Here is a 14,096-nt window from a genome sequence, read left to right on the forward strand (position 1 = left end):
TCTTTCCCCAAAAATTGGCTAAATTGAAGTGTTTGATGTACTGTTGCTAAAAAAGAGCACTGGCTTAGACTTGTTATAGGTAAGAAGACTTTTTTTGTGTGTGTAGATAGTAGAAACAAACAAAAAAATAAATAAAAATAAAGACAGGAAAACATAATGTAAAGCTCCAGAAAACCCTAAACCTAAGCAGATTCTGAATAGGTTCATGGATTTTTTTTTTTTTTTTTTAATTATTAATATTCCACAAAAACTTAAAGATGCAAAAACAGATATTTTCATAGTAGCTTACTATATTTTATAATTCCTGTAAAATGTCTTCAAACGATCTACAGAAGTTTGTACAATCCTGTGTGAGTCAGGAGGATTCTCTAAGGCATGATCATTGCTCTTTCATTTCATAACAAAAGCAGGCTGCTACAGAAAAAAAAAGTTCATATTCTTATTTCAGAAAGTCTGATGCTCTGCCTCTTTAATTGTTGTGATCTGAAATTTATGTATTATGTAGAAAAGATCACTTTTTAATTATTACACTCACAGAAATGAGAAAGGTCATTGGTCTGATCACTGATTCAAATTCATCTCTTATAACGTTTTTCATAATGAAGAGGCATTAGATTTATGTTCACTTAAGTAGCATGATTAATGGCATGATCAAAAAGTAGCTCACATTGGAATAGAATGAGTGTAAAATATCTAACCAAACAAAATCACTGTGGTTGCTTGTTTGTTTGTTTGTTTAATTGTTTATAGTAATATAGGGTCATATGAAGCCCATTATCCTAACTTATCTTTCTCTTCCTGTATTTTAGTTTTCCCTGTCTGTCTCCAGAACCATCATTAGTTATAATTAAAGGAAAGCAAAGCAGAACTTGACAAGCTCAGGATCTGGGAATTATTATAGTCATTAAAAGACCTTCTGATAACCATATTAAACTTCATCATCCACATACCATCAGGCTTATCTCTGTCATAACACAAAGCAAAGTACATCAAGAACTGCAGTGTGTCAAGAAAGCGGAGTAAATATATCACCTGATTTAAGTTCACTGAAATGAGTGAAGCTAAACTGCAGATTTATTTCATCCTGTGACATCCCAACATTAAGAATGTTAAGAATGAAACCAGAATGTATCATATTAGAAAAGTTCTTATAGTCCTTGTCATTATCAGTATGTGGTAGCATTACATGAAATCCTTAAATGTGTCCTTAGATTTGATATATTGTTCAGCCAGTCTTAGCAATGCTGTTAGGAGTAGTTGAAGACAAAATAAACGGAAACCTAATTATAAGAGCCTGTTGCCATTTTTAATGCCATTTAAGTCCCTGTGCTTAATTGCTATTTCTCATACCACTTGAAAGTATTGCATCTCAGCCTGAATGAAATATAAATAGTTTATTGAAAATAAGTAAGCATTTGCAATATGCTTGAGTAGGGAGGTTGGATCAGATGACCTCCAGAAAGCCCTTCCAGCCTCAGCCATTCTTTAATTCCATTATATTTTTGAATCCATATTCATATGTGGATAACTGAATGACTGTGTTTGTGACATTACATATTTTTTTAATATTTCTACAATTAAAAGAAACTACATCTGAGGCATAAGGAGTAAAGGACCTACCCAGAAAGAGCATCTTAACCTTATAAACATGGGGAAAGGCAAAAATTCCCCTTCCTATCAAGGTTCTGAACCCTTGACCCAGAACAGTATAACGCACTATTTTAACACAGAGTGGTGTAGCTTCATGCAGAGTTATGTCACGCAGAGTGGCAGGCTTCGGAATTTGCCTACCTGTGGGCCACTCATGACAGTGGCCAAAGGTTACCAGCAAGCTGATTAAAAATGTGCCTGCTAGACATCTTTCAATATGTCACAACATGCCACTTTGTGCTATACATTTCACAATGCAGTGGCTTTCTCCTTTTAAACATTGTCATTTGCTTGGTCAGTTTACTTCAGACTGGAAAAATATTTGTCTCCTTTTGATAGTAGCTACCCAAAGCACAGCAATTCTGGAAACACAGGGGAAAAAAAACACATCCCTACTTTTGTCTACATCTAAAGAATGAAGAATAAACACTTTGTGAGAATAAAAGTCTTTTTCTCTGCTTTTAAAAAAACTGTTTAACCAAATAATGTAAGGAAAAGTGAAGAGCAAACATAAACAATAAAATATTTTCTTTCTCCTACTGCACTGAATCACACTGCACACTTTCTAGGTACATAATAGGAGGAAAATAAGAGAAAGTGATTGTAGCCATTCGGTCTCAGTTGGAGGTGTCAGGGAAAATTTTGTCACTTGCTTATTTTGTATGAATCTCTTCCAGATCTAGTTTATAGGAGTGAATTTTTGCAGTGTTATGAATAAAGTTCTGGTTTTGTTGTTGTTGTTGGAACTGGATTTCTTTCCCTTCACTTTTACTCTCAAAATGTTTTTTTTTCTTGCAATATAGAATAGTATTTTTGCCTTTCTTGCGTCTGCTTTTTCAAAGACCCGGTGTTAAGAATGCTTTTTAGGTAGTGTTAAGGATCAATTTCTCCTTCTGGAAGTAGTTATACCATAATGTAAATGTGACATGCCCTTTTAGGATAAAACAATTCAGGAGAAGTCCTCAAAAAGAGAATTAAGCTGCCGTAACCTAGAGAAAGAAATTTGAACAAAAGGAATGTTTCCCTTCCACAGAGGAATAGGAGGGAGACATCCATAGACCAATTAACCTACTGAGGTGTCACATGAAGATTACATCAAAATGTATTCACTTTGTTTACAGCTACTTTAGAAGAATATTAGAGCATACCTGCACACATTGCATATTAGGGTTACATTCAGCAAGGTACTTAGAGACAGAATTACAAAGGGACTGGGGTACTTGCTGTTTGACTTTCAAAATCCATATCAGATACCATCTAGCCCTCATAACATATATTTCCTTTTTCACATAGAAGGTGTTTTGGATGAAGTGGTTAGAGCCAACAACTTTGATGTAACTATTCATTCCAAATACAAATGAGCACAGTGGAATTATTCCTGTAATGGGGTGGCAAGTCACGAGTACAATTTAGCCAGAAATTAGTTTTGTGTCATAGACATCAGTGTGAAACAGCAGATGACTAATGAAACAAATGACACAAAACTAATGAAAGAACATGGTAAATTAATATGAAACCCTTTCTATTTCTATAAGCAGCTAAAAAAAATATATCTCTAATGGTTTTTGTTTGTGATTATCTCCAATCAGTATTTTTGAGAGAATCATTGATCACATTCAAGGGACTAAGAACTGAACCCTACTCCTGCCTGTGAAAGTCTGTCAGGCCTCCTACCACTTTGACAAATTGAACATGCCAGCTGCCAATTATGCTAATTTTTAGTGCTGATCTACTGTGCTGTTTATTTCTGAACTGTCCATCTTTTTTTATTAATATTTATTAATATTCTCTCTTCACAGAATGGTAATATTTTCATGTTATTTTTTGCCTTTATTTATTTTATGTGAAAAAAATAACATTAAACGCTCTCATTGTTTGTTTGTTTGTTTGTTTGTTTGTTTGTTTTTTCCTTATATATAATATATATTGTATTTCAGGTATTATTCAATGTATCACCAACATGATCTTTCTTCCCCATATTATGTTTGCATTCAGAAGGTTTGGATGGATAAGATAGCCTGCATAGTGAGCTTTGTTACACTCAACATGACAGCAAATTAGTAATCTCATATGAAAATATTGATAATACATAACATGAGAGTAAAAATATTCATAGCATATTATTTTTATCACCTTTTGGACAAGAGAACCCTCTAATAATGTAATGTCTCTTCATATAGGTGTTATTCTTTATTTTCAGGCAGCTTTTCTTTACCTTGAAAACCTTAGTAGTTGTCCTTGGAGTCGTAGAATTTAGAGTGCATTAAACTGTTTGACTTGCACTGAATAAATCTAATGAAAACAGTTGTGACCTCGAAATGATGAGCTTTGTGAAAGCTTCCTTATGCTGAATTTATACCAGAAATGTTAATGGGAAATGGAGAAACAAAGAGAAATTAATCATGAAAGGAACCTTCTATTTTCAGGGATTTGCAACAAGTACTTTTACATATACCTTATTCTTAGGGAAAGGGTAATTTATCCTAGAAAGCCCACCAAGATTTTTTTATTTTTATTTTTTTTGTCTTTGAATATTACATTAGTAACATTTGCTGTCTTTCTTGTGCCAAAAAGAAAGAATTACAGAGTTGGAAAATCAAAACAGAAAATCAGCTGTATTTTTTTTTTTTTTTTTTTTTTGACATTCAAATAATAAGGTCTGTGTCTTGGTCAAAGGTTTTCGTGAAAGAAGTCAAGAGAGTTTCTTCTTTTGGTTAATATGTATGAGATTTCCTGAGATGTTGTCCTGACATAAACCTGAAAATAATAATCATTATTTCAGCTTTCTCTTTCCTTTATTTGTAGCTCTGTCAGATCCACCAAATGTGCCATTGTCATGTTATTGGACTTTGTTACTTTTTTGTAAATCCCTCTGTTTCAGAGAAGTTACTGCTCATCCAGACACTCACTAATCTAGTTCATGAGATATCTTTAGCAAGATTAGCAATGTTTAATACTTGAAGGAGTGAATTTACTGTGAAATGCTAACATCTGCCAACATAATCCAGACAGCCTGACAATGATGTTTAGTGCAGTTAATAGTCAAATGTTGTAAACAAAAATTAGAAGACATTATGTCGTAATTTTCAAGTGACACAAGTGCAATACCTTGGAATAAGTTTAAAGCCAGAATCATCTTAAATCATGAGTTTAAAACATGTTTTATGCAAATATCCAGGTGAAAATTTCAGAAATAATATTTGACAAATTAACTGGACAGAATTAAAATACTTTGGAGCAGAAGTATTTACATGACTTGAATATAACATGGTAGCATCTCACCAATTATTGGTGTAGGAACCACAGAAGAAAGCGATTCATGACATGACTGAAAGTGGTGAATTTCAGAGATATTTTCCATTTTTATGAAAAAAATTCTCTGTATCCCTTCTTCCCATGACTTAGAAAGGTACCCAGAATGCAAACACTTATTCTACCCACCTTTTCTCTTTGTGTAACCCAGCTTGTACGAACAATTTGATGGTTTTCATTTTTTTTTCAGTGCAAGGTTTGATCCTATATATAATAAGGTCTGACAGACAAAGAAGTAATACAGTTATGAATAATGCAAGTCTGGCTCGTGCGGCACATTTTGAGGAAACAAAAACAAAAACAAAAACAACTCATGGAGAAGAATGGCAGGATGAGCCAAAAAGCACAATTGATCTGGTACCAACTGTAAACAGTAAGCTCCCTCTAGCTGACCATGAACTGATAAGAGCAAAGAATAGAGATCCAACATCCTGAGAAGAAACAGAATACATAACATCCACCAAAGTGAACTCTGATTTGTGTGCTTCCATGTAGTGCTAAGGAACAATAATGCAACCATGCCTTGTAATTTTGCACTTTTATTGATATTGATATTGATTTATTATCTTATTGATAATAAATATAATAACAGTGAAAGATGTTTCATTACCTTAAGATCTCTGTAAGCTACTTTGCAAAAGAAGGCTTGAAAAGACAATCAAGGGAAAACATTATTTTTCTTTTTTTCAGTTTTATTTTTCATTTTTCCTTGTTAAGGTATTGTTCTTCTCCAGACATCTGAACCTTCATTTTTCTTATTGATTTCCCAAAATTTAGGTTCTTTTTAAAAAGAAAAAACAAACAAACAAACAAACAAAACAATAGGTAGTCTGGGCTTCTCAAGCAATTAAATTCTGTACAAAAAGCTACCTCTGAAAATGAAATCTATCTGGCCATGCCAGCACAATGCTCCTTACAAGTTAATTCAATCTTACTTGTGGAACTTGTTTATGTATTTGTAAATTTTTTTTCCTTTTGTACTGAAATAGTAATAAAATATATAAACACTGGGAATTTATGCAGTGTTGTGCCTCTGATTACAACTGAAAATACTTTGTGCTCTCTGTTAGTCCTCGGACTAGCAGTAAATCTAAACAATTTTCAGAAATTAACTAATATCTCAGGAAGTACATCTGCATCATCATGAAAATATGAAAGAGATTTCAAGGCAAAACATTAACTGTAATAGTGATGCTTTAGATCTTATCATTTTCAAAGTTAGATGAAGGCCAGTGATATTCAGACTCACTTGTTTGAGGTGTCTAGTGAATTTTTTAACAAAGGGTTAAAGCAGGCCATATGAGGAAGCTACCTGCATCCCATTTAAGAGGACTTAGGGCAGACCTTGTAAATGGCTGCAGGACATAGCTACTCTAACATTCAGCCCAAATCTTAGATGTCCACAACCATTAATTCCTACTTTAAACCTACAATTCCTACTTTTGACCTAAGTTCAAAACATGCTGTAGTTTTATGAAAGCGTAAGCAATAGCTAGGGAATTACTAGACTGACATTCATAGAGGCTGATATACAGAGAACTGGAATGACAAAGCTAGGAAAGAGACTATCTGAACTTTATCTACCACATGGATACCACAAGTGTCTATTATAAAGCCATTTTTGGACCAAGATTCAAAGCCTGAACTGTCTTCTAATACCCCTTGGAATTGGAAATGGTGTTATTATACCATATTTTACTTAAAATTCAAATTTTGAGAGATACAAATTAATACCGTGGGCATTTCAGGAGAAAAGTTTTCTAACTCTTAATGTTGAAATTGGATCACCATGTTGTGAATACTTGCTAGGACAGAAAGCAGTAAGCACAAGAAGATCAGGTATTTTTCACAACCAGAACATTACTGCATCCTTATTTATGTCTACATTTTAACCTAGGGGCTGTCTAGTATGGAATACGTAGATTTCCTTTCATATACACTTTTTGTGGTTCTCTGTATACATTTATTGCTGCCTTATGTCATTATTTTAATGGGACAGTTAGTGCATATCAGTCATGCAGGATAACCCATAGCTGATACTGAAATTTTTAAGCAACACTACAGTCAAACTAAAGAGGACCAAGAACTGAGTCATCATTTTCTTAGCACTTAGAACAATCTTCCTGAAGACATGCTTGTAGCTGAACTCAGAATGGTCTAATCCTTGTCTGAAGACTGAAAATCTGGATTTTGAGGGCACACAGATACTCAGTGATTTTCTGTTTTTAAAAGGGTTTTGGATGAGAAAAAAAAATAAGCTAAATTATTTCAGCAGCAATAGGTTTTATACTTATCAACTCTGGAAATATGCCTTCATCAATGACTTCCGGTGTTTAGTGTCCCATGGTATGGTGGACTTTTCCAGACTGTTCTACTGAATTCATATATATAACTTCTGTCCAAGTGCTATCTATGAGCTCTACTTTCCAAACTTTTGAAAATACCATTAAGTGGGCAATTGTAAAAGTGCATCTGCTCAGTCACGGTATATTTCTGAGGTTAAGACAGAGGTTCCTGTCACATAAACGCTACCGAAAATAGCATTTAGATCTTCAAACAGTTTAATTTTAACTTTACAGCAAAAATAAAAATTCTGTTTGAGCATATATATTCCTGTCCTGAAACTTACAGGATGAGCCTCACTATGATTTCAAAGCTTATTTCGAGGAAAAGCACTATTTTATCAGAACACCACTTGGTTTCCTTTTTGCTGTCATTTATAAACTGCAAAGTGTTTTTGCTTGTTTGTTTGTTTGTTTTGTGTGTGTGTGTTTGTTTTGCTTTGTTTTGTTTTGGTTTTTTTTGGAATATCAAGTACAATGACAGTGACAACAGATTGAAGGCTCTAAAAAATTCACATAAACGTATGCACTCACATAAAAAGCTTCCTGACATATTTAAATAGAAATTTGACCAAATATCACGTATTTTGATAGCAAAACAATTTGTATGAAGGGCATATAACTTCTTGCTAAATAGTAACTTTTTTGTGGATGTATGAATGAGAATCTTACTGGAATATATTATATTTGTTTGTTGGCTTGTATTTTTGTTTACTTAATGGAAGTAGTTCAAGATGATTGTCCCCCTCTACTCTGCCCATGTGAGGTCCCACTTGGAGAATTGTGTCCAGGACTGGACCCTCCAGCACAAAAATGATGTTGATCTGTTAGAGCGGGTCCAGAGGAGGGCCACAAAAATGATTGAGTGGCTGGTGCACCTCTCCTGTGTAGAACAGCTGAAAGAGCTGGGGCTATTCAGCCTACAGAAGAGAAGGCTCTGGAACGGGGACTGATAAAAAAGATGGAGAGTAACTCTTTGCTCAATTGTATTACAGGATGAGGGGGAATAAACTAAAAGAGGGGAGATTTAGATTAGAGGTTAAGAGTAAATTATTCACTCAGAGGGTATTGAGGCACTGGAACAGGTTGTCCAGAGAGGTTGTGGATGCCCCATCCCTGGAGGTATTCAAGACCAGGTTAGATGAGGCCCTAAGCAACCTGATTTAGAGGGTGGTGTCCCTGCCCAAGGCAGGGGGGGTGGAACTAGGAGTAACTTTCAACCTAAGCCATTATATGACACATTTGTAATTTAAACTAAGCCTCTATCTTATGGGGTTGTTCCCAGAATGATTATAGTTTATGGGTAGGTATGGAAGAAAGATGGGGGGGAGGAAAAAAAAAACAAACAAAAAACAACCAAAAGAAATCAGATACTTTTCTCTGATTGCCAAGAGTTATTGTATGGCATGAATTTATCAAGGAATGAAGTGGAAAAATAAAAACAATTAATGCTATCATCAATATTTTTAATTGCCTCAGCACCTAACAGAAAACTGTAGAAATTTTACATGATGCTCAAGAGCAGACAAGACACAGCTGAAGTTAACCTTTAAAAAGCCAGTGTAACTGCCTTTCCCCCAGGAATCAAACTGAATCTCATGAGAAATTGCTTCCATATATAATACTGAATCTCACCTGGAAGAATGCCATGTATATACACTCTGGCATATTCAAGGGTGAAACGCATTTCAAAAAGAGATGCTCAATGTAATCAGAAAAGGAGACATTCTGGCAAAGCGATTTACTACAAATGTATATGCTGGAAAAGATGCTCTATCACAAGCTGATAGAGGGAATGCTATATTGGGGCCTGATATTTTGAGAATTGAATGGTTACTAGTGAGTCAGGACATCTGTGTGCTATTCAACTCTTGGGTGGCTAGGCTGATCACTCAGGTGGAAGTTCTTTTGTGTAACTACTTCCAAAAGGTGGTTAAGTTTCTGTCAACACTGGCTTCCAATAACTTAAATATAATTTTTCAGGACGGAACATTTGCATATCTCCTCTTTTTTGTTCAGGGTTTTCAGAACTTCTGAATGAAGGAATCCACAATCATAAGTTCCCTCCTCCCACCTGTGAAAAAAAAAGACATAAGCAGCATTTCATACTTGAGAGGACGAGGAAGGACTTCCCTACTGTTATAGGGCATTTTGAAATACCTAATTCAAAGGTAACACATATGGGCTCAGTACAGCTAAAGCCAGCACAAACATCCTTCTTGTTGATGCAGTAAGTGATAAAACCTCAAACAATGGTCAATAGCAGCAATTTTAGCCTGATAAGATGCTTCTTTTTCCATGACATAGGACTGAATCATCTTGTATCTTGCCACAATAGCTATTTCCCGGCAGGATTACAGGTAGGAAAGGTATTCTTTCACGTGCTCTGCTCCAAAGACAATTCTTTCTGGAAGGAAATCATCACTCACTGTCTATTTCTCAGACAGACTCGTCAGCCTGGCTATATGCAGTGACACAATTAGATCATCTGAAGTATCATGAGATACAGTGAGTTCTTAAAAACACTCTAAGAAACTTGTCATTTCCACATGGAAACTAGTCAGCCTTGGACTACTCTTTTGAGAACTGCCATTTCAGAGTCTGTGCCTCACTCTGGAAGTTTGCATGCTCTGAATTCCCCTAGATAAAGAGCATTCAAGCCCTATAGAGCAGTGTGACAAGTTAATAACAGCATATGACAATATTATTTGATAGTGACATTTTCCAAGTATACAGATACAATTTCCCTAACGTTACTGATTTCAGTAGAAGCAAAATGTGTAAATGAGAAAAAAAAAACAACTGTATTGGAGTGAAGATCATTGTGTAAAATGCCTAATAGAATGCATACAGAGCTCAGCGAGAGGAGAAATCATGCTAGAATCATTAGTACTAGAATCATTATTCTAGTACTATACCATCAAATGCAAATGTATTTTCTCTTACCAGAGCAGATGCCATTTTGCATTTCTGTTCAGCATATAGCCAAGGACAACACAGTTTAGACTTTCTAATACATATTTGAGATTTGTCCTGTCTTACCTCACTGCTTTACTTATTCTAAAATAAGCATGCGCTTGCTCTTCATACAAGAGATTCATACTGTTCAGAGAGACTGTGGTAGTTAAAATGTAGTCACTGGATACTAGAAAAAAGTGTGACACCGTCCTAATGATAGTAGGAGAACAGTATGGAGGACACATCACTCTATATAACCTTGCATAGGTTAAGTAAGGAAATGTAACCAATGCTGACTGAGAAGCTATGTTCACAATGTTCACAAATTAGTGGGTTACATAAGATTGTTGTTATAAATCAAATACTTTTCTGAGCCTTTAACACTATTATACGTATATTTATTAAAACAACAACAAACAAACAACAAAAAAAAAACACATGATAATTCTAATGAAGGTAAGTTCTTTAGAAGATTATTAGGAAACAAACAAATAAAAACATTAAATGGCATAATTCCTAAGTAAATAAAGTAGACACCATGTTCTGTTGGTCTTGCCATGTCTATTTTCTCTTTATAGAATGATAATTTCTTCTTATTCTATTTAGTAGCAAATGTTCCCTTCAAATAATAAGTATTTTGGTTTTGTATTGCCTGCATCTTGTTGATTTAATTCTTTTTGTTTTATAACATTTAGGTGTAGAAAGTACACATTAGCCTTTGTTCCTGATCAGCCTTTTCATGTATAAAATAGGGAACATATTATCTGCCAGAAATTCTGCAGTGTGATTTTATGTATTTTTGGCCTCACTCCAAAACCCTGAATGAATTAAGATCTGGCAAAGTCCACACAATATTACTTAAATTCAAGCTGCTCAAAGGATGGGTTAGGGTTCCTTGTGTCTCGTGATATAACATGAAGTTATTCTGTTTTAAAACATCTTTGAGAATGTAATCATATTAATAGCATGAATAATTGTCCTTTGGTTAGCTTTTTGTATCAGAAATAACAGATTCTGTATTTCAATAATTCATCTTAAATGAAAGTGAAATTTTAATTAGTAATATAAGAAAAACAAACAAATAATAATAAGAGTAATAATAATTAAAAAAAAAAAAAAAAACAGTAATAGAATTCACATTAATGACATAATGCTGGGAGAAAAATAACCTGTTTTTACAGAATTCCTGGTTTGTCTGAATTAGGGTAAATGTGACTGTAGCACATAACTTCAGTGAAAACGAGCATGTTAGGAATGTCACAGCAAGAAGGAAGCTTGATGATATTTACAGTTAAACAAAGCCCGACATGTTTTGCACATACGGAAAACAAAAATGATTTTCAAGCTTGCTTTTGTTTCTTAAAAGCCTGCCAAATGTCAAAGGCTTTAGAACGAGTGCTGAAAATGTCAATGATCTTTAAATGAAAGCCATTTAAGTGGCATGTAGGCAATGCTACTGCTTGTTCTGCTGTTTTAGTAAGAGATGGGAGGGGGACTCCTCCAGAAGAACGGAAGTTGTGCAGTAGATGAATGCTGTATCCAAAGTTTTCACTTCTCCTGAACATGAAGGGAATAGTTGTGGCCTTGTCACAAACCTTGTTAAATAAAAATACCTGAAGAAGTGTGGCTCTTTTAGGAAACTTGGAGATGAACTGTAATACTGAAATATACGCTTTAGATTCTGGCTTCTTTCTTGCCTCATAAAAGAAAACAATGTTTTACCAATTCTAACTATTCTCTTCAGCCTGGTGAAAGGCTCTCCTCATACTATGGTAAAAGAAATAAGGGAGAGAGATTTTTTGGCTTGCTTAATCCAATTCATTTTCACAATATGGTGTATAGCCTTTTCTCTTAGTCAGTCTAGATTTCCAGTCCATATTATAATCCATTTCCATTTATAGTATTTGAAGGTTTTACAACCACAGCACTGGGCAGAGAAGCCTATCAATCTTATTATGATCATACATGTATGGAACTGAGGCACTGAGCAGCTCAGAAACAGATTTGCAAAGACATCAGGTTCCCAATACCTAGTGAAGATCTTCAGGATTTGAAAAGTGTATGTACACAGAAATACGGTCAGGTCTGTGCTGCTTTGGTCTCTTGACACCTATGTGCCTTTAACAATCCCATGCTCTCTCCTAAAGTATTTTTAGCATTTGCATTCAATGATTCACGAAGTGCACTGATACAGTGGTGCTTAGGACATGTAAAATAATTTAGTTTAGGTGTTTTTGGAATTCAGAATTGTGCATCTCCTGTTCGGTTATGTGTAATTTGATTAACTTGGGTGTATATATGGCTTTTCTGGTATTTCAATATTTTATATTTTTTGGGGAAGAACCCTGAAAATTGTATAGCTCCTATAAGACCAATAAAGAGTGTGTATAGTCCCATAAACAATGAATATACAAGATCTTTTTTCTTTTTTCCTAAGTGGCCACAAATGAAGATTTATCAGAAGCTGTTTGTTTTTACCAGAATTTTAAGTAATCCATTTGCAATTTGGGAAATAAAATATTTTCTCACATCGCTAATAATAATTAGCTTGTCTCTCAAGGCAATAAAGTAAAATCATTTAGATAATTGGAAGTGGCTAAGTAACCAATTATTTGAAGATCTCTTTGTGCCTTAAGGAAGACAAATAAGAAAGCACTCCCTAATTGAATATCCAATATATAGTTTCTGCAAATGTTTCACATTCAGACAGTACTATGGATATGTCACTTGCAGTCATTGCAGTCACTTACAGTATGTTCAGTCATTTCACATCTGATGATGATGTGTTGAAACAGAATGTGCTCCTGCAATGCCATGAGAGGAATGCAGAGCTAATATCTGAAATACCTCTGAATATCCCTTCCAGATTTGGAATCTGTGACATTCTGCTGAATTCTGAATAGCACCACCCTCCAACAGCCAGGGGAAGCAAAAGTCTTCTGAATCCCCTGCTCTACTGGCCTCCACTAGCATAACAAAGGCAAAATGTTAGTTTTTCTACCTGTCTCTATTTAAATTGACCTATTCTAACTGAATAAGGTGAAAACAGGTAGCAAAACACACAATGACTGAATGCTTCTTGGTAAGGAAGTAATGGGGGTTGTCAACCACTTATACGTATCATGACTCATGAGGCCTATAAATTTCACTTTCCCAAGAACATCCCATTGAAAATTGCACAAATAGTTACTTATATATTCTCTGCCAACTGTCCATCGTTATGATCAGTAAAATGTTGGAATACATTTTGTGTAACTTGGCACTCTTCACAGCAATTCCCTCTCTCTCTCTCTCTCTCTCTCTCCCCCTCCCTCCCTCGCTTCCTTCCTTCCTTCTTTTTTCTCTTTCTTTCTCTCTCTCTTTCTCCCTTTCTTTCTCTCCTTCTTTCTCTCTTTCTTACTTAGCAAGGCTTTCTTCTTTTGGTGATCAATAACAACAACAAAAAGCATCATAATCTTATTGCAAAGATAGGGTTTTAGCTTCCTGTTGCAGGATAGCATCAATTGTCAGCATCTTGTTTGGTTTGTTTAGCTGGATTTTATTCTTCTCTGACATTTAGAGAATGTTTTCCTTTTCCTCCTTCTCATTGATGGAGCCATCTGTAGGCCTTTATACAGACACATCCATTAGGAATATTAGATAGACAAAGCTAATGTGCGCTGGAGTAAAATGACAAACTCCTTTTCTTAATTAATGCTATTGCTGCTGCTCAAGTCAGGATGGCAAGCTTCTGAAATAGTTTGGAAATGAATTTGTTCTTACATTTTCATGAGTCTTTTTCTACATTTTTCTACATTTAGACCTTTTTTTAAGTTAAAAAGCAGAATGTCCTGA

This window comes from Netta rufina (genome assembly GCF_964035555.1).
Source record: "Netta rufina genome assembly, chromosome: 2".
Lineage (NCBI taxonomy): Eukaryota > Metazoa > Chordata > Aves > Anseriformes > Anatidae > Netta > Netta rufina.